The sequence below is a fragment of the Gadus chalcogrammus genome, chromosome 19 (assembly GCF_026213295.1).
Source record: "Gadus chalcogrammus isolate NIFS_2021 chromosome 19, NIFS_Gcha_1.0, whole genome shotgun sequence".
Classification (NCBI taxonomy): Eukaryota; Metazoa; Chordata; class Actinopteri; order Gadiformes; family Gadidae; genus Gadus; species Gadus chalcogrammus.
Window position 1 is genome coordinate 1,062,561 of NC_079430.1, and position 23,124 is coordinate 1,085,684.

A 23,124-nucleotide genomic window follows, 5' to 3' on the forward strand; every position below is an offset into this window, starting at 1 on the left:
CCTAACTTCACCATGGCTTGTTGTAATGAATTCAGGGATAGCGGGAGGTGGCACATCACCTGAAGAAGATTTAATAGCTTTCCAAAATTTTTTAGGATCACTGAGGTTTTCATTTATTAAATTCAGATAATACTCACTTTTTGTATTTTTTATTAGTCTTGTGCATTTGTTTCTTAATACCCTATAATTTAACCAACATTTGTCATTATTATTTCTTTTTGCTTTTATCCATGCTTCATTTCGTTCTCTAATTGCAGTTGCAATGCTGTCATTAAACCAGGGGTTGTCTCTGCCCCTCACTCTATATCTTATAGTAGGAGCATGTTTATCAATTATGGCTAAAAAAGTCTTCTTAAAATAATCCCATGCCAGTTCAACATCATCCATAAAACACACTAAATTTAAATCACTTTGATAGATGTCATGAAGAAATGCTTGCTCATTAAAGCGTTTGTAATTTCGTTTAAAAATAAACCGCGGCTTGGTTTTAGTCATTTTACAATTTTTAACACAGGCAACCATACAGTGATCACTGACATCATTACATAAAACACCAGAGGCAGAGTACTTGTGTGGGGAATTAGTCAGAATTACATCGATTAATGTAGATTTGTCCATTCGTTTTAGATTGAGGCGTGTAGGTGACTGAACTAGTTGCGTCAAGTTTAACGCGTCGCAAATGTCTTTTAACGGTGATGAAGGCAAAAGCCAGTCCCAATTCAAGTCTCCCAGAACGATAAACTCATTGGACAGTTCTTGCAGAAAATCAGATAGCAGAGCAGTTGCCGCAGCTACAGCTGATGGTGGGCGGTAGCATCCTACCACAGTCAATGAAGTGTCATTGGGGAGATTTAATTTGACAGCACACAGTTCAAAAAACTTCGGTTTTGTTATTGTTTCGACGGAACAGCAATCCAACGAAGCCTTTGCATATATGGCTACGCCCCCTCCTTTATTCACACGATCCGTCCGAAAGAGATTATAGCCATCGATATGAATCATGTTGTTCGTAATTGATGGTTTGAGCCATGTCTCTGACAATTACGTCACTTTCTGTCATTTTAGCCCACAGACGAATAGCGTCGATTTTGTTAATCAGACTGCGCACGTTGACATGGACAAAACGCAAGCCTTCGCTACTTTTTAAATCGTCAGGACTCAAAATCACTTCTGGGCCTGGGTTTGGATGGATATTACCTGATAGGACCAGGAGTAGGACAATCCAAAGGCCCGCTGATCTTGTCGAGCGGGCAGCGCTGACTTCCCGGTCGCGTCTGCAGCTGTTGGGCCGAAACTGCCGTACTTCTGCCCAGCTGATGAGTTGAGACCCGGTAGAACAGCCAGGAAAGACCGACGCGGACATACGGATTGCTGTAGATCCGCCAGCATCAGAAAGCAGCATAGTTCCAGAGTTTGGAAGAATAATCCGAGAAGAAGCGGATGACCCATCACTAAATCCCAGAACTCCCACAGAATGCGAGACGAGCACGCAGGCGAGCAGCAGGTAAACCGGTAGACTCATGTTGTTGAAGCAGTCAGATGTATGAGCAGGTTTACCAAAGTGCAAAGTGTACATTTAAAAAAAAAGGATTGTAGAATAAAATTTAGAGTAAAAAATCACTAAAAAACTGTAGGACACAGACAAACAAAGACTAACATGCTGCCATCTTGGATTCGACACACACACACGAATGCATGCACAAACTGTAGTAATGGTATGGAGTTATTGAAACTTACTACGTGTAAAAAAGACTAGAAATTGAATGTTTATTTTTAAGCCTCGAAAGTTGCACTGGGTGCCTTTAATATCTGATACGTCCACTACCCGGGGACCATATTTTAAATTGATTTTTGGAACTGGGAGATGGAAAAGGGGCTTGCTCCGTCCACTCCACGCATCGACCTGGTATTGCAATAGCCTACCTCCAGGACCGGTGCACCCCTCTCTCACTGTGAAAAACAAAACTAAACTCCTCCTGAGAGTACACCCGTCCGCGTGTAGTCAATAAAGTGCCATTTACAATTCATAAACGCACTGTTTACAATTATTCCAACTATAGTCTTTTGTTTAAGAAAGAAAAAATTATTCTTTCTGTGGCGTTTCAATAACTGATCTCCAGGTTTCCTTTCGTTATGCTTCCACCACGCTGATATCAGATTCGCCTGACATCGTGTGACCGGTGGTCTACAGAGTTTATTAAAGTCTAGACATCTCCGAATGCTTTGCAACCGTTCTCCACGGGAACACGCGTGGGCACCGTTCAGCCCACCTGAATGTGTACAACTCATACTTACCTGGGGCCTGTACCACGAAAGTCGCTTAGAGGGTTAGCGAGGAAGGTTGAGCTCAAAGCCTGGGTTAGTTGTAGGCCTACCACGAAAGTCGATCTCTTTTAGCGTCGCTGTATCACCATGGTGACTTACAGTGTTGGGGGTAACGCGTTAGAACTAACGCGTTAGAGTACTCTTATTCGTTTTTTCAGTAACGAGTAACCTAACGCGTTAGTTTTGCGAATTCAGTAATCAGTAACTCGTTAATTTCCAAAATAACCACTCGTTACTAGGGGTGCAACGGATCAAAAAACTCACGGTTCGGATCGTTCCTCGGATCAAGAGTCATGGATCGGATCATTTTTCGGATCAGCAAAAAAAAAAAAAAAATAGCGTTTGTGATTGCTTTAGCCCGGTCTGATTGTGGAAGAAGGGGCTGCTTAAATGCCGCGGTGATGAGCGGTTGTTGAGCCGCTTTCGGTTTCACTCCTGTCAGTGAAACACCGGGGTGATGTCGCTGTAAATGCGTGGCCATGCTCGATGTGTTTTTCTTTATGTTGGCAATAGCTATGTCAGCTACGTGTTACGTCTGTGTGGTAACCTAGGCGAGAGGTTTGTGTGGCAGCGCGAGTATGGAAACAGACGTAGCACTGGAGGCAGCAGTTATCGTTACAGTAGTCACCGAAGTCTAGCTTACTTTTATTTTCCATGCCCACTGTTCTTCATGTTGTACGCTGAGGACAATAAATCAAAACGAGCCATAGGACTGTTTGCTTATTGAAAAGGGAACTGTTGCGGACTTTTACCCAGAGCGTGTTAAGTAGCTCTGTCCCTGGAACTAGCAGGAATGGTTACGGCTGTGTGTGGACTGAACATGCGCAAATTTTTTTTTCATAAATCAATCCGCGGATCATGCGTGTGCCGAACCGAAATAGATGATCCGAACGGATCACGGATCAATGATGATCCGTTGCACCCCTACTCGTTACTTTAAGATTTTCCCTCGATAAGGAAAGTAAAGTCCCGGGTTTTCTGCATTTAGTCAGATGCTGCTGCCCTGCTCCTTGCATCTCTCTCTCTCGCTCTCTGTGTGTGTGTGCGCGCGCACCTGTGTGTGTAAGCTACGTGTGTTACCGCGGCAAGATGGACGAGAAGATAGCCTTAGATTCCTGGAGGTACGCTCATTATTTTGAGTTACAGAGCGAAAAGGACAAGAAGAACATAGTGGTCGTTTTGAGCACCTTCTTCTCCTACGTTTCAACCATTACTTTGGTGATAAATAGGCTAAAGGTAGCCTACGTGATTGTTATGAATGTAGGGCTATAGGGTCACACGAACATTTTCAGTTCTTCAATGTTTTTTTAGTGCCATGCACTGTTCTTTTGTGCAACGCATACGGTTAAATTGAGTTAAATTTCCAATTCTAAAAGGTTGCGTGCCTACCTGTTAAGCACTTTGTTAGGCGCCTGCACTTGTAAAGTGGATAAGCTATGTGTGACGCACTGTTCTTTTGTGCGCAGCCAATACGGTAAGCTACATTCTGTTAAAATAACTGCCTGTTACCGGAGTATGTTATTCATGGAAGCTGTTCAAATGATCAAAGGATGAATGCCTGTTAAATAAAACGTGCAATATGATGACTGTCTTTCCTGTCATTATGCTATAGGTTCATGATTGATTCATAAACAGTCAGCACTGTTGGTGCATCTAAAGGAGGATGTGTGTTGTTGTTGCGCTAGGCAGACACGCACGCACCCCAAACGCATTTTAATTGTTGGTAACGCACGAGTACTCTAACGCGTTTCTTTTATTTATAGGTAACGTAGTAACGTAACGGATTACTTTTAATTGATAGTAACAAAGTAACCGAACGGATTACTTTCAAAAGTAACGATACCCAACACTGGTGACTTATGCTCGCAACCAAACCTGGTCGGGAGCAGTTTTTCGGCTTAGTCTAGCCGGAGATCGGCTACTTAAATCGGCGTGCGCAGCTTCCTAGCCCCTCCTCTGACAATGGCGTCGCCATTTGTGGGTGTTCCCGTGGACCTCGCCGCACTTCTCGTACAGGCGTCTCTCCGGAGACAGAGGGTTTTACGAGACAGAACCGATCCCTTGGCATTGTCTGACGATATTCAGATTTCAGACTTTATTGTCATTGTGCAAACAACGAAATTGGGGTTCTCCATGAGAGATACAGATTCTCATCAGAGGGTGTTCGTTATTTGATCGTCCTTTTGGACCTTATGTAGACAATGCTTACTGTTGCGCATTGTGTCTCCGTGACTGAGTGCTAGAGTGGAGGTAGCGCGTCAGTCTTGAATTTCTGCGCGGGTTCGACTCCCAAGTGACGCGAATTTATGTGAAGCTTCAAAAAGTCCCAATTCTCATGCATATGGAATATTTATTCACTAAAGCTTATGGAATTATATTTTTGTGCTTATTTCGAACTTGAACCCATATTTTCAAGGCCGTGCTGGCACCACATCTATGGGGGTAATATGCATGATGATAGACCGGCGAATTTGAACCCTGGTCGCTGGCGTTCGGGTCTCATACTAATCCACTACGCTACAGCCGCTACCTCTCAGCGGTTGAAAACATGCGATAGGCTACATTTCTTACATAGGGTGTATTTAAAGTGAATTCCCTAAATTATAGAATAAGGCAGGATGGACGTTGCTTATGCATTTTTAAATCATCATCATTCTATTTGGATTAATGGCGAACAATTCTGCATTTGGCATAGTTATTTTATAGACAATATGCAGAATCTTTTCACTTATACGCATACAGACTGCTTGATCTATCGTAAAGGTGAGAAAAATTACGCAAAAAACGCCCCTTTCAAGTGAACACGCACTGAACCTAAAGCGGAAAACCTGGTTCAACTAATTTAATCTAAAGTGAGCTTCGTGGTACCATTTAACTCTAAATTGCGAGTTGCGGCTCTATCGAGCCAGGTTTTCCCAAGAAAGCCTGGGTATGTTCAGCGAGGTTCGTGGTATACCCCCCTGGTGTCGTTTTGTTTACAAACGTATCCGAACGGTAAAGGTAGAAATGTATTTACAACCACGGTAATAACATAGACCACATGTATCTCGATTTCCGGGTAATCGCAACCAAATCACGTCAAGTCAAATCCCGCGATACCCACTCATAATACGGTACCTCTGTAGGGTCAAACAATCAGTACATCTATCTACATCCCCCTTCTTTAGCCGTAGCTCCTGAACATGGGAAACATAAAACCTTACACTTCTGCACTAACAGCAGTTTTATAATATAAATATAAATATGATCAGCTCCTGAACATGGGAAACATAAACCTTGTAGGCTACTTCTGAACTAACAGCAGTTTTATAATAGAAATGTAAATATGATCTGGTTTTAAAATTAACTGAGTGCCCCACAACTAAATGCATCATCAACAGAATAGAACATTATGCAGAAGTCAAATAACAAAGCCTTACTTCTGACATTTTGGATTCAATAAACTACAACAGCTAGCTCAGTTCATACTTCCTATTTGGCCTATAGGCTCTGCCTGACCTAGTGCAATACATAGGATTGGCTCCTTGAACGGGGTTTTTGGCCTGCGGTCCGACACATTGCTCGGATCCCACGCCTTGCTGGGATACACTTAGGGCTGTAACGATACACAAACTCACGATTTGGTTTGTATCACGATTTTTGACCCACGGTTCGATACATCCCACGATTTTTTTTAATTTAAAAAGCATTTTATTCAAACAACACTTATATACCAATTAACTTAATGTAACATTTAATAACAAATAATTTGGAACACTGAACAGATTTGAACAGGGAGAACAGAAAGAATACTATTAAAATATAGCTGACGCGCTCCCTTTCATAGTCTACACAGCATACGCGAACGACGCAGGCAAAGCATTACATGCAATACACCACTCCTTGAACTGGGTTTTTGGCCTGCGGTCCGACACATTGCTCGGATCCCACGCCTTGCTGGGATACACTTAGGGCTGTAACGATACACAAACTCACGATTTGGTTTGTATCACGATTTTTGACCCACGGTTCGATACATCCCACGATGTTTTTTAATTTAAAAAGCATTTTATTCAAACAACACTTATATACCAATTAACTTAATGTAACATTTAATAACAAATAATTTGGAACACTGAACAGATTTGAACAGGGAGAACAGAAAGAATACTATTAAAATATAGCTGACGCGCTTCCTTTCATAGTCTACACAGCATACGCGAACGACGCAGGCAAAGCATTACATGCTATACACCACTCCTTGAACTGGCTCCTTGAACTGGGTTTTTGGCCTGCGGTCCGACACATTGCTCGGATCCCACGCCTTGCTGGGATACACTTAGGGCTGTAACGATACACAAACTCACGATTCGGTTTGTATCACGATTTTTGACCCACGGTTCGATACATCCCACGATTTTTTTTAATTTAAAAAGCATTTTATTCAAACAACACTTATATACCAATTAACTTAATGTAACATTTAATAACAAATAATTTGGAACACTGAACAGATTTGAACAGGGAGAACAGAAAGAATACTATTAAAATATAGCTTTTTGCTGGTAGGCAAAAACCCTGAACTGTTTGGTTGGTTTAGTCAAATATCCTTATTAGTGCTTCTTATTAGGCTATGAAGCTTAAATAATGACATAATCAGGCCATATAGAATGCAACATGTTTAATAGCCTTACTTTCAATAGATGGGGAAAAACATGAACGTCTAACATGAACGTCGCAATAACGGGGCATAGTGTTACGAGTAGCATATGTGTGTGCGCGAGAATGGCAGTGTGCGTATGCATGTGTGAGTGACGTCAGCGAGTGAGTGGACGAGCGAGGAGAGCGAGCGGTAGCGCGTGTGTCTAGTGAAGAAGCGAACGAGTCCGGTAGAATAAAGTACCCATCCTGTCAATAATCGGTGGCCGCTTCATTCCGACCTATAAGCAGACAAACTGCCAGTCAAATCACACAAAACAATAGAGACAGGATCACACAGGCAATTTTTTTCGCGCTTGGCCCACTCTGGATAAATGTCGTTCATATCGCATATCTGAGGATTTCGACGGCTGTGGAGAAATGCAATCCTCCGTAGCCACGGAGAGCTGTCATCACAGAGAGGGCATCTCGTCGCATACTTACGGCATCGATAGGAGGGGGCGCTGTCAGCAGACTATTATTTAGACAAATTATTAGCAATTTCAATCGGACAATTTGACCGGAGAGTTAGAAAGGGCTTATCGCGCTTCTGCCTTCTCACACTGCGAGACAGGTTTGTGGCTTTGAGTGTCGTGATTTTGGTTTCGATGCGCGTATCGTTACAGCCCTAGATACACTGGTGGGAGACTTTTCTGGATTTCGTTGTCTGTGACACTGTTCTGCTGGTGTCTGTTCAGCTCCTTCAGTCCTTTGTATTTTGTCCATGTAGGGGTTAAGGGCCGTTATATAGTCGACGCGAGCAACGCGCGTAAACGACGCGAGTGACGCGCTTCCTTTCATAGTCTACACAGCATACGCGAACGACGCGGGCAAAGCATTACATGCAATACACCACTCACGCCACGGGCGGCAGCAGAATCACCGGTGTTTCGCGGCTTATATTGCGGGTGACATTCCGAGTGCCATTCCGATCAAAATGTCTACGGAAGAAGAGTGCATTTTATTGCTCCTTTTACATCGGCAACGACAACGCAGGAAGCGCAGAGATAGGCGGTGGTATGTGCGCCCTTTGAATACCACACGAGATCGGGATGGGGAATTTGTTTCTGTGGTGCTTCCAATGCGAAGCCTGGACGAGGAGAGGCATTTCCAATATTTTCGTATGTCGGCGCCAAAGTTCGATGATCTCCTTTCGCGAGTCATCCGTAATCTTCCCGACTCTCACCAAAACCACGGAACCCGATCAGGGCTTCCCAAAGGCTTGCCGTTACCTTGAGGTACCTGGCAACCGGCATCGGCCTGCAAGCTCTTTCGGCCAGCTACAAGATGGGCACCAGCACTGTGTCGGGCATCGTGGAGGAGATGTGTTCTGCCATCTGGGACGCCCTTCAGGGGGAGTTCATGGCCTTTCCTTCCCGCGGTCAGTGGCAGGACATAGAGGAGGACTTTTGGAGGCAGTGGCAGTTTCCCCTGTGTGTCGGGGCGATTGACGGGAAGCATGTCAGACTCAGAGCTCCAGCACGATCGGGAAGTGACTTCTATAATTACAAAGGTTTTTTTTCAATTGCCCTCATGGCTGCTGCTGATGCCAACTATAGATTTATTTATGTTGATGTTGGCGCATACGGGCGTGAGAGCGATGGAGGTGTCTTGGGTCGCAGCAGGGCCGTCGATAAGGGGTGAAAGGTGATGACGATTCAGGGGGCCCACAGCCCAGGGGGGGCCCACAAAAAAATAAAAAAAAAAATTTATTCTAAATTATTATTATATCACCAGCCCATAGTACTTCCATAGTACACCCCCCCCCCCCCCCCCCCGTCAACAATTGCTTTCCCCGGTCAACAATGTGCTCCTTCCCCCCCCCCCCCCCCCCCCCCCCCCCCCGTCAACAATTCAGCGCAGGGGGGCCCATCAGTAAATCTTGTCTAGGGGCCCAGGAATTGTAGCAACGGCCCTGGGTCGCAGTGCCTTCGGATCCAGGCTGGCAGAGGGCAACCTCAATCTACCCGCCCCTGCTGTCCTACCAGGCACCACAACGCCCAGTCCTTATTTTTTTCTGGGGGATGAGGCCTTTCCCCTACAGGTGAACCTGATGCGTCCCTATCCAGCTGTGAATAAAAATATTGAATAGCTATTTATTGTTTTTATTACATTACATAATTAATTATACATGATTTAATTAATTATACATGAATTAGTCTAACGAAAAAAAATGCATAGCCTACCCAGGCAGGCACACAGTGCGCGCAATGGCACACTTGACCATTACTATTCAAAAGCCGTGTTAAGTTGGAGTCAGCCAAGTCATCTGTTCTCTCATCTGTTCTGTGTTCCTGCATGACACTTATTTGTCTTCTCATTAGGTACTAACCTGCAGGATAGGAAGCGCATCTACAACTACCGACAGGCCAGGGCGAGACGCGTAGTGGAGAATGCCTTTGGCATATTGGCTGCGCGCCTCCGAATCTTTGGCCGTCCAATTGACTGCCAACCTGAAAAGGCGGTGAAAATTGTGAAGGCGTGCGTGGCTCTCCACAACTTCCTGGCATCCACCGAACGAGCCAGATACATGCCCGCCTCCTTTGTGGATACGACCGCTGACACCGGAGAGGTCCAGCCTGGAGAGTGGAGGCAGCATGTTGAGGGGGACCGGAATATGGTCGACGGACCACGGTGTTCGGTCGGCAGAGCCAGACCATCTCAAAGAGCGGCCCTTGTCAGGGAGCAGCTGGCAGATTATTTTCTGTCAGATGCTGGCGTGTTTCCCCACCAGTACAATGTGCTACGTTTGGGTATGCGCACTGACTAATATTTTTCCCTTGGAAGCATGACTTTTAATTTATTAGTTATCACATTACACAAGTTAACTAATTTGGTTTACGTCAAACTCATTAATTCATATCCATATAAAATGTTTATACAACGAGCTACTGACTTGACAGATGAATTAATTATTTAAGTGTATTTAAGTGTACGCCTATAGCCAAAGCTTGCCGCATAATGTCCACAGAAATTATATGGTCGGAAACATTATTAGAGAAAAGGGGTTTATTTATCAAACACAGAAACTTGACCCACCATGCATGGGTGGATTACTGCACGGGCACACCGGGCACATGCCCAGGGGCCCAAGGTCAGGGGGGCCCTTGGGCCCCCCTGACCACAAGTTACTAACAGTGGGGTCCAGGGCCCCACAAGTTACTAACAGTGGGGCCCAGGGCCCTACATACACATGTTTCCAAATGTGTATGTAGCGCTACGGCTTTTTCTGACTCTGCCCGTCATTAATTGCGAAGGGGAGCGGTCATTCTCTCCTCTGTCCAGGATAAAAAATGAACTGAGGACGAAAATGTCACAAAAACGCCTCAAGGCACTTTCTCTCATGGCAATTGAGAGCGACCTTACCAATGCACTGGAGTTTGATGATATCGTGGAGGATTTTGCACGGAAAAAATGCATTTCATAGGTGAAATGTATTACTGTCAATTAATGTAAGGAACTGTTCGTATTGAGTTGCTTTAAGTCGTTTCGTTCGTATTCGTTCAAATCGCCAAAAATTGCATCAATTATGTATTTCTTTTATCATGTTTTGGTTAAATAAAGATGCATTTATTTGTAACAATTATTGTGAGGTTGCCTTTCCTGTGCTACAAATCCTGCTGAGTTGCAGGTATAGGCCAATGACTTATTATCGCCAATAAGTGTGTGTGTCAGTGGCGGCGCCAGAAATAATTTGTTGCAGTTGCTTAACAGTTGCTGTATGAATTCAAGAGGTTGCTGGTCAAAAAAAAAAACCTTGATCAAAACACCTGAATTTGGCAGAGGCACGGCCGGGAAGACATTTTCGGCACGGGTTGGGGTGGTTGCGGTCCCGTACGAGGCAAGTTTACAGTACAGTAACAACACAGACTAATCTCACCACTGTGATTGAGTGTGATCGTATCATTTGACAGTTCAACGTGCGCTATCTTTCTCCCTCTCCCTCACAAACGCACAGATATAAAGACGTAAAGACATAGAACAATATAGAGGAAGATCTTTAAGAAGGCCAACATGAAAATAGCCCAGCGGCATGTACACATTCACTGCTAGTCCAGGTGGCACTGCGGCCACACGACATATAACAAACAACATAGTTCTCTCAATCAACAGCCCGTCAGCAGACTGCGGTCAAGTGAGCCACCATTCGTTCATCCGCGGTTCAGCCAGCCGTCACACAAAATCTTCGTGCGCCTTTACTCTAAACATCCTTTGGTTGGTATCTCGCAACGTTTTCAAAATAAAAGCCTTCACCTACGTGCGTAGATATATAGAACACTAGCTGTCTTACGGCGGCGTCTAGAATGTCCGCACTTGCGGACATCTTGCCAGTCAGCTGCTCACCCATAACATTGTGTTGGTAGTGGTACATGTACTTTTTAAATAACCATAACTTGCTACATTTTCAAACGGTTTACAAACGGTTTGGTTTCTTACAAACATTATTAACGTGGTTATAATATTGTACCTATTTTAGAACATTTAAACTTTTTAAAAAATCTAACATAATTATTCATCAGTATCAAGTATACAGTGCCGTAACTACATCTCTGATGTTTATAACAAAACAAACTGTTTGAAAATGTAGCAAGGTGGTTATGGTTATTTAAAAAGTGCATGTACCACTACCAAGTCAACACAGTGTTATGGGTGAGCGGCTGACGGTGGCAAGTTGGCCGCCAGTGCGGACCTTCGAATCCATTGACCAGCAGAATATGCATGTGTACGTTTTTCAAATTACATTTTCTCTAAATCTATACAGTAAAATCAAATGGTTCCGTGTGTACAAGTAGTCGGTACACCAGTTAGTATGGTCATATCAGTCAGTGCCTGAACTTATGTGAAATTCGGTCTATAGCTCACTTCAAAGTGCTGACATAATGCAATTTGCAAAGGTGAGAATATGCATGTGTACGTTTTTCAAATGACATTTTCTCTAAATCTATACAGTAAAATCACATAGTTCCTTGTGTACAAGTAGTCAGCACAGCGGTTAATATGGTCATATCAGTCAGTGCCTGAACTTATGTGAAATTCTGTCTATAGCTCACTTCAAAGTGCTGACATAATGCAATTTTGCAAAGGCGAGAATATGCATGTGTACGTTTTTCAAATGACATTTTCTCTAAATCTATACAGTAAAATCAAATGGTTCCGTGTGTACAAGTAGTCGGTACACCAGTTAGTATGGTCATATCAGTCAGTGCCTGAACTTATGTGAAATTCGGTCTATAGCTCACTTCAAAGTGCTGACATAATGCAATTTGCAAAGGTGAGAATATGCATGTGTACATTTTTCAAATTACATTTTCTCTAAATCTATACAGTAAAATCACATAGTTCCTTGTGTACAAGTAGTCAGCACAGCGGTTAATAAGGTCATATCAGTCAGTGCCTGAACTTATGTGAAATTCTGTCTATAGCTCACCTCAAAGTGCTGACATAATGCAATTTTGCAAAGGCGACAATATGCATGTGTACATTTTTCAAATGACATTTTCTCTAAATCTAGACAGTAAAATCACATAGTTCCTTGTGTACAAGTAGTCAGCACACCGGTTAATATCGTGATATCAGTCAGTGCCTGAACTTATGTGAAATTCGGTCTTTAGCTCACTTCAAAGTGCTGACATAATGCAATTTTGCAAAGGCGAGAATATGCATGTGTACGTTTTTCAAATGACATTTTCTCTAAATCTATACAGTAAAATCAAATGGTTCCGTGTGTACAAGTAGTCGGTACACCAGTTAGTATGGTCATATCAGTCAGTGCCTGAACTTATGTGAAATTCGGTCTATAGCTCACTTCAAAGTGCTGACATAATGCAATTTGCAAAGGTGAGAATATGCATGTGTACGTTTTTCAAATGACATTTTCTCTAAATCTATACAGTAAAATCACATAGTTCCTTGTGCACAAGTAGTCAGCACAGCGGTTAATATGGTCATATCAGTCAGTGCCTGAACTTATGTGAAATTCTGTCTATAGCTCACTTCAAAGTGCTGACATAATGCAATTTTGCAAAGGCGAGAATATGCATGTGTACGTTTTTCAAATGACATTTTCTCTAAATCTATACAGTAAAATCAAATGGTTCCGTGTGTACAAGTAGTCGGTACACCAGTTAGTATGGTCATATCAGTCAGTGCCTGAACTTATGTGAAATTCGGTCTATAGCTCACTTCAAAGTGCTGACATAATGCAATTTGCAAAGGTGAGAATATGCATGTGTACATTTTTCAAATGACATTTTCTCTAAATCTATACAGTAAAATCACATAGTTCCTTGTGTACAAGTAGTCAGCACAGCGGTTAATATGGTCATATCAGTCAGTGCCTGAACTTATGTGAAATTCTGTCTATAGCTCACCTCAAAGTGCTGACATAATGCAATTTTGCAAAGGTGAGAATATGCATGTGTACGTTTTTCAAATGACATTTTCTCTAAATCTATAAAGTAAAATCACATAGTTCCTTGTGTACAAGTAGTCAGCACAGCGGTTAATAAGGTCATATCAGTCAGTGCCTGAACTTATGTGAAATTCTGTCTATAGCTCACTTCAAAGTGCTGACATAATGCAATTTTGCAAAGGCGACAATATGCATGTGTACATTTTTCAAATGACATTTTCTCTAAATCTAGACAGTAAAATCACATAGTTCCTTGTGTACAAGTAGTCAGCACACCGGTTAATATCGTGATATCAGTCAGTGCCTGAACTTATGTGAAATTCGGTCTTTAGCTCACTTCAAAGTGCTGACATAATGCAATTTTGCAAAGGCGAGAATATGCATGTGTACGTTTTTCAAATGACATTTTCTCTAAATCTATACAGTAAAATCAAATGGTTCCGTGTGTACAAGTAGTCGGTACACCAGTTAGTATGGTCATATCAGTCAGTGCCTGAACTTATGTGAAATTCGGTCTATAGCTCACTCCAAAGTGCTGACATAATGCAATTTGCAAAGGTGAGAATATGCATGTGTACATTTTTCAAATTACATTTTCTCTAAATCTATACAGTAAAATCACATAGTTCCTTGTGTACAAGTAGTCAGCACAGCGGTTAATATGGTCATATCAGTCAGTGCCTGAACTTATGTGAAATTCTGTCTATAGCTCACCTCAAAGTGCTGACATAATGCAATTTTGCAAAGGTGAGAATATGCATGTGTACGTTTTTCAAATGACATTTTCTCTAAATCTATACAGTAAAATCACATAGTTCCTTGTGTACAAGTAGTCAGCACAGCGGTTAATAAGGTCATATCAGTCAGTGCCTGAACTTATGTGAAATTCTGTCTATAGCTCACTTCAAAGTGCTGACATAATGCAATTTTGCAAAGGCGACAATATGCATGTGTACATTTTTCAAATGACATTTTCTCTAAATCTAGACAGTAAAATCACATAGTTCCTTGTGTACAAGTAGTCAGCACACCGGTTAATATCGTGATATCAGTCAGTGCCTGAACTTATGTGAAATTCGGTCTTTAGCTCACTTCAAAGTGCTGACATAATGCAATTTTGCAAAGGCGAGAATATGCATGTGTACGTTTTTCAAATGACATTTTCTCTAAATCTATACAGTAAAATCAAATGGTTCCGTGTGTACAAGTAGTCAGCACAGCGGTTAATAAGGTCATATCAGTCAGTGCCTGAACTTATGTGAAATTCTGTCTATAGCTCACTTCAAAGTGCTGACATAATGCAATTTTGCAAAGGCGACAATATGCATGTGTACATTTTTCAAATGACATTTTCTCTAAATCTAGACAGTAAAATCACATAGTTCCTTGTGTACAAGTAGTCAGCACACCGGTTAATATCGTGATATCAGTCAGTGCCTGAACTTATGTGAAATTCGGTCTTTAGCTCACTTCAAAGTGCTGACATAATGCAATTTTGCAAAGGCGAGAATATGCATGTGTACGTTTTTCAAATGACATTTTCTCTAAATCTATACAGTAAAATCAAATGGTTCCGTGTGTACAAGTAGTCGGTACACCAATTAGTATGGTCATATCAGTCAGTGCCTGAACTTATGTGAAATTCGGTCTATAGCTCACTTCAAAGTGCTGACATAATGCAATTTGCAAAGGCTAGAATATGCATGTGTACGTTTTTCAAATTACATTTTCTCTAAATCTATACAGTAAAATCACATAGTTCCTTGTGTACAAGTAGTCAGCACAGCGGTTAATATGGTCATATCAGTCAGTGCCTGAACTTATGTGAAATTCTGTCTATAGCTCACCTCAAAGTGCTGACATAATGCAATTTTGCAAAGGCGACAATATGCATGTGTACATTTTTCAAATGAAAATTTCTCAAAATCTATACAGAAAAATCACATAGTTCCTTGTGTAAAAGTAGTCAGCACACTGGTTAATATGGTCATATCAGTCAGTGCCTGAACTTATGCGAAATTCGGTCTTTAGCTCACTTCAAAGTGCTGACATAATACAATTTGCAAAGGTGAGAATATGCATGTGTACGTCTTTCAAATGACATTTTCTCTAAATCTAGACAGTAAAATCACATAGTTCCTTGTGTACAAGTAGTCAGCACACCGGTTAATATCGTGATATCAGTCAGTGCCTGAACTTATGTGAAATTCTGTCTATAGCTCACTTCAAAGTGCTGACATAATGCAATTTTGCAAAGGCGAGAATATGCATGTGTACGTTTTTCAAATGACATTTTCTCTAAATCTATACAGTAAAATCAAATGGTTCCGTGTGTACAAGTAGTCGGTACACCAGTTAGTATGGTCATATCAGTCAGTGCCTGAACTTATGTGAAATTCGGTCTATAGCTCACTTCAAAGTGCTGACATAATGCAATTTGCAAAGGTGAGAATATGCATGTGTACATTTTTCAAATTACATTTTCTCTAAATCTATACAGTAAAATCACATAGTTCCTTGTGTACAAGTAGTCAGCACAGCGGTTAATATGGTCATATCAGTCAGTGCCTGAACTTATGTGGAATTCTGTCTATAGCTCACCTCAAAGTGCTGACATAATGCAATTTTGCAAAGGCGACTATGCATGTGTACATTTTTCATATACATATACATGTGTGTGTATGTATATATATATATATATATATATATATATATATATATATATATATATATATATATATATATATATACACACAATAAATCCTGTTAAGCAGGTTTTTAAACTCCTGAGGTTTCCATTTACTTCCTATAGAAACAACTTTGGTGTTGTGTAGTACAGTAGAATATCAGCCAACAGTACAAGCAATATTTATCATTGAAATGGTTTACTATGAAAACATGGTTTATGTCCCCATCTCCACCAGACAGTTCCGATACACAGCATACAGGCAGGTTGTCCGCTGGGCGGACGGAGTTCCAGGCAGGGACATCAGGAAAGCCATACCTTCATGTGTTGTTGCAGCAAAAAGGAGGAAGTTTGTAAGAGAAAGACGAGCATGTAAAGGTTTCCAATTGCCCCGTTTGGAAGACAATGACTAAATTCATAGTGAAAAACTGTACTGGTAAAATGTATTAGATTAGATTCGATTTATTTGTCATTGCACGGGAAATTCAATGCACTCACACACTGGAGTCGTTAAAAAAGAAGAAAGGTAGCATAATAAATAGTCCAAAAATATATTCTCATCATCTCATTCACTGATGTTGTCATCATACACTATACCATCAACTCAGTTCCATTGTAACTAATAAACGAACTAAAGAGTACCGATACCCGTTTTCTCCCAATTTCTTTCACGTATGTTTTATTACACGTTAAAACGCGAGTGTCGTGCGAGATGGAGGCTGACTGCCTCATCCTTGGCAACCTTCTGGAGGGAAGTGGTGAGGGGGGGCGGGGCAGCACAAGACAAGACAGCACTGCTTTCTTGTAGGGCCTGTGGTGATCTAGAGTATTCCTCTACCAGAGAGACCATAAGATTTGTTGCATATCCTTGAGGAGAGAAATGTTAAGAACACAATCAGGAACATGAATGACTTGCATAAAAAAAGATAGATTGACATAAAAGATATTGAGAAACTAAGTGAAACTACTAACCGTAAGATGGTTTCTCCTTGATGGGGCGGACTACCCAGCCACCTTTCTGAAACCGCGAATAGCAAACAGCGTAGCGTGCCTCCTCAATGGTTCGAGCTTCATCTATGTTGCCATTACTGTTGAAATGTAGGTCCGCAAAGAGAAGTCAGTAGCAGACAATTACCTAGAACATTAGGTGAAAAACGTACAAATGCATATTCTCGCCTTTGAAAACTTGCATTATGTCAGCACTTTGAAGTGAGCTATAGACAGAATTTCACATAAGTTCAGGCACTGACTGATATCACCATATTAACCGGTGTGCTGACTACTTGTACACAAGGAACCATTTGATTTTACTGTATAGATTTAGAGAAAATGTCATTTTGAAAACGTACACATGCATAGTCTCACCTTTGCAAATTGCATTATGTCTGCACTTTGAAGTGAGCTATAGACCGAATTTCACATAAGTTCAGGCACTGACTGATATGACCATATTAACCACTGCGCTGACTACTTGTACACAAGGAACTATGTGATTTTACTCTATAGATTTTGAGAAATTTTCATTTGAAAAATGTACACATGCATATACTCGCCTTTGCAAAATTGCATTATGTCAGCACTTTGAAGTGAGCTAAAGACCGAATTTCGCATAAGTTCAGGCACTGACTGATATGACCATATTAACCACTGCGCTGACTACTTGTACACAAGGAACTATGTGATTTTACTCTATAGATTTTGAGAAATTTTCATTTGAAAAATGTACACATGCATATTCTCGCCTTTGCAAAATTGCATTATGTCAGCACTTTGAAGTGAGCTAAAGACCGAATTTCGCATAAGTTCAGGCACTGACTGATATGACCATACTAACTGGTGTACCGACTACTTGTACACAAGGAACTATGTGATTTTACTGTATAGATTTAGAGAAAATGTCATTTGAAAGACGTACACATGCATATTCTCACCTTTGCAAATTGCATTATGTCAGCACTTTGAAGTGAGCTAAAGACCGAATTTCGCATAAGTTCAGGCACTGACTGATATGACCATATTAACCACTGCGCTGACTACTTGTACACAAGGAACTATGTAATTTTACTGTATAGATTTAGAGAAAATGTCATTTGAAAGACGTACACATGCATATTCTCACCTTTGCAAATTGCATTATGTCAGCACTTTGAAGTGAGCTAAAGACCGAATTTCGCATAAGTTCAGGCACTGACTGATATGACCATACTAACTGGTGTACCGACTACTTGTACACACGGAACCATTTGATTTTACTGTATAGATTTAGAGAAAATGTCATTTGAAAGACGTACACATGCATATTCTCACCTTTGCAAATTGCATTATGTCAGCACTTTGAAGTGAGCTAAAGACCGAATTTCGCATAAGTTCAGGCACTGACTGATATGACCATATTAACCACTGCGCTGACTACTTGTACACAAGGAACTATGTGATTTTACTCTATAGATTTTGAGAAATTTTCATTTGAAAAATGTACACATGCATATTCTCGCCTATGCAAATTGCATTATGTTGGCACTTTGAAGGGAGCTATAGACAAAATAATAGATAAGTTCCGGCACTGACTGACAGGACCATAGTAAGTGTTATACTGACTACTTGTACACACGTAACCATGTGATTTTACTGTATAGATATTTAGAAAATGTCCTTTGAAAACCTCACCTATGCATATTTTGGCCTTTGCCAATTGCATTTTCTTAGCACTTTGAAGTGGGCTATAGACAAAATAATACATAAGTTCCGGCACTGACTGACATGACCATATTCACCCTTGTGCTGACTACCTGTACACACGGAACCATGTGATTTTACTGTACAGATTTTGAGAACGCTGTGCTGACTACTTGTACAAAAGTAGGCCTATCAATGCGATTTTACTGTATAGATTTTGAATAAATGTCCTTAGAAAACCTCACCTATGCATATTTTGGCCTTTGCAAATTGCATTTTCTTAGCATTTTGAAGTGACCTATAGACAAAAATATACATAAGTTCCGGGACTGAATGATATGAATATACTAACTGTTGTCCCGACTACTTCTGCACAAGGAACCACATGATTTCACTGTATAGTTTCGGGGAAAATGTCCTTTGAAAACCTCACGTGCATGCTTGGTCCTTTGAAAACCCTTTTTCGTAGTGGACGTTTTCACGCCGATAGCGTTTGCAGCGATCCACACAAACACACAACCGTAGGTGAAGGCTTTTATTTTGAGAACGTTGCGAGATACCGCACAAAGGCTGTTTAGAGTAGAGGCGCACGAAGATTTTGTGTTACGGCTGGCTTAACCGCGGATGGACGAATGGCGGCTCACTTGACCGCAGTGTCAGCAGTCCCCCAACTACAAGGTTAGCTGTCCTGTCAATAGTGGTGAATTGCACATCTCAGACCCACCGTCGCCACGGTACATTCCAAAGCATTCACATTAGTTGCGCGATACGTCTCAAATGTAGGCCTATGTGGAACATTAATACAATAGTTGCTATTATTGTTGATACTATTATACTTCATAATACTTCTATTAAGGGCGGATCATACCAGGCTACGATAAACCCATCCTTTGGCATGAGCCAAACCTATAATCTAGTTCTACTTCAAAACAAAATCACATGGGCCCCAAGTCAATATGCTGCGACGGGCAAACTTAATTACCAAACGGCCTACCTTAAATCGATGTCTTGATCAGGACTTCTTGCAATATTCCACTTTAATCCATACGGTTTAACACACCAACATTGCTAGCAAGCATGTGCTAACATTGTATTGCTAATTCAGAACTGTGTAGGCTACAATATTTTCTTCCGTTTCTTGACCTCAGCATAACCCCCCTCCGAACAACTGCCAAGTCCAACACAAGTCTGGCTATTAACGAGCCCATCCTCAGCCTCGCCATCGCGAGTCGTGTTTGAACTTGATTTCTTTCGAAATAGTAAAAACTTGTCCATATTTTTTAAGCGCCAACGAGCCGGCAACGAACATCTCTGACTGATAATCTCGCCGCGAGATGTCCGCATATTTGAAATGTTATTTATTTTTCGTAAGACTGCTATTAATGAAATTATTGTTTCATGTACATAAAATAATAATTAATATTGTACATATTGCTTGGGATAGTTTGTGTTAATTGTGTGTATGTTTTCTTTCGGGAACTGGGCACGGTGAGGGGGAGGGGAGGAGAGGAGAGTCCCAGGCTGACTCGTGTTGATTTGAACGACAGTCCAGTCACGGCCCTGAAATGTTGACGCTACTCAGTGATTATGCACTTAATCTGGTGATTCATATGACAGGAATGGTCGGTATGGTGACGGGTACCGCATTCGGCCATAGGTTTAGTTGAACTTATTTAATACCATTTTACGGAAAATGGCATTATTTCAAATATGTTGTTTGAGTTTGACAAAAAATCAGGGGTTGCTCTGGGGTTTCTGAGTAATTGCTTGGAGTTGCTATAGCAACGGCAAGCAACCGTTTGGCGCCGCCCCTGGGGCCGGTTGCACCAACTGGGCGTAAGCCTGGTCGTAACTACGCCTGGTCGTAACTTGGCGTTCTAAGTCCAACCAGAGAATGTCTAATATGAGGAGAACTGGCACTCGCGGGTTATTTCCGGGTTTCTGGACTGGTTGCAGTAATAATCTTTGACCACGCGGGGCGCTCGTAGGCGAGTCCAGAATGAATGGGAGCCAACGGGGTTTTACCCTCAGAATCCACTTTTCTCACGATGTAATTTTTTGTCAAGTAATTTGAAAGTTGCTATCAAAGGGTGGGGCTAAAATAATAAACTCAGCTGAATATTGCATTTTTTAAGGTCACGTATCTGTTCTAAAAAGGTGTTCAAAAAATGCGATGACGTCACACTGTCAGAGGTACTGCTTTACGGCAGTTTCTGAATCACTTCGGCACTTCCGTTTTCCCCGCCACGTGGAGGTAAGGCTTTATGGCTTTATTTTTTGTTTAATGCACTTGTTAGAGTTTTAGTGAGTTAATGTCAAAACAAGAAATGGGCGAATGTTTCACATATGTATGTTACTTACAGAGTGTTTTTTTTCTCTATCTAGTGCTAGCTGATATCAGCTGACTGGATGCTGGCTGTCGGCTGATTATCGGCTATGTAGCCTAGCCAATTTATGGTGGCTATTGAAAAGTAAAAGAACGGTATATGTATTAACATCATTTGATTTACGGATTAATTAATATATCAATATAATGATGATATCGTACTTTTGGTATTATATGTAACCCATTTTCTGAAGCCAGGCGTGATACTTAATACATTTTGATGACCCTGGTGTGTGCTACATAGCATCCCAGGTGTGAAATAAAATGCATATTTTTTCACCTGTCGTCTTCTCCCATGCGAATTATCCTGTAGAAAAGAAATAATGATGGCTGAAAAGAAGACGGAGCGCACGATCATTAAGTTATTGATTTTTCTCTGGTCAAAGCGTATACCTACTTGACTCAGTTAAAATGCAGGGGCACATTAATTGAAGTTTGATTTTCTTTTGTAGAACAATGTAGAGCAATGTTAAAGGACAAATTAATAAACAACAATCGTTGCATGTAGTAAAAGAACAACCTCAAATGATCATTTATATTTATAGCGTATTCCAAAACATATTTATTTACTTTACTAAAAGATATATATTAAATTTTTAATTGTTTTACATTTTTTTAATCTTTTTATTATTATATTCTCCACAGGAATAATTTGAAGACTGCTCCATCTAGCTCCCTCCACAGCCAGACACAGCAACGATCCTCCAGCTCCATTCAGGCCGTGAAGGTGGACATCTTTCTCTGAGCTGCTTTGGCCGTTTGCTGTTTGCTCAGCCTCCTGTTCCTCTCACGGATTTGCCCCCCGAGCCTGCACATCACAATTTCTTTTATTGCTATTGTTTACAATAGAATTGCATGCTCAGGGTGTGAGCTGAAGAGGCTTTTGAACACCCCTAGACTGCCCAGAGCCCTCTCCATTTTTTTGGTGATCTGGGTGAGAGGCCAAGCTTCGATGTTCCGTCCAAATTCCCCCTCCAAAAGCTGCATGGCAGCGAAAAACCCTTCCGAAGGCCTCATTAGGTTTGCCGTTGCCGTGTATTTTTTTGCCTCCAGGAAGGGGTGGTCCTCACTTGTGGCGTAGCTGTGGTCCTGATGTCTGGCACCCAACAGCAGCACCTCACAGTGTGGACAGGCCTGGACAATTTCCTCCTTTTGAAGGACCCGGACAAGCCAGCCAGCAACGTAGAACAGGCCCTCCTCCTGGATGCAATCGCCAACAATCTACAAGTAAGAGAATATACAGTGTTACATTGAATATGAGCATGATCATACGTGAATGTCTTTCATGTGATTTATGACTGTAGCGGTGTGTCAATGCAGTATTTTGTCTTGTTGAGTTGACCTGATCTTCCACAATGTCCGATACCACTGGTTCTTCATCCTCAATCTCTGTTGTCAGGGTGGTAGGGAGGGCCATTGAGGTCATTGGAGCTGTTGAGGTGGAGGGGATTGCGTCCTCTGACATACTGGCTAGGAGGGTTGTCCCGTCATCCAGCTCGCAGTTTGATGCAGTCGATGCAGAAAGAGCAGGTAAAATGTTGGCTACACTCAAACCCCTGAGTGCAGCGGTGAATTCCCTCGCACTGGGATTGTATTTGTGCCCCCCTTTGCCCCGAATCAAGGAGAATAGGTTCTTAAAAAATAAAAAAGCAGGTGGTCAAAATCCTAGTTTTCAACAGGTAACTTTTTTATTTGCAAAGTAATTGTGTGTTGACCTACCTCAATGCAGTCCTGGTTCAATTTTGAGGTGCACAGATACTTCATTCCTGTATCTGTGCACCTCTTGTGGACAAGAAGGACACTTTTTATGGAGAGGCACATTCCGTGCTGGGAAGGTGGTGGCTTACGCTGAGATCTGGGGGGGGGGGGGGGTTGTTAGTGTGTTCCTTAGCCTAGATGTTGATTTGGTGCAGTTAGATTGTTTGTCTTTTCTTATTGACTGACCTGAACTGCCAGCTTGCC

The 23,124-nt window shown here is 41.6% G+C and overlaps 1 long non-coding RNA gene and 1 pseudogene across 1 annotated transcript; both read left to right on the forward strand.

Moving 5' to 3' along the window:
- The first annotated feature begins 1,769 nt into the window (after window positions 1-1,769).
- On the forward strand, window positions 1,770-1,945 carry LOC130372916 (U2 spliceosomal RNA; annotated as a pseudogene).
- Window positions 1,946-20,876: 18,931 nt separating this feature from the next.
- On the forward strand, window positions 20,877-22,100 carry LOC130372734 (uncharacterized). The gene is made up of 3 exons (XR_008893400.1): window positions 20,877-21,030; window positions 21,162-21,258; window positions 21,808-22,100. It is a non-coding gene; the product is annotated as an uncharacterized LOC130372734 (long non-coding RNA).
- Window positions 22,101-23,124: the final 1,024 nt, after the last annotated feature.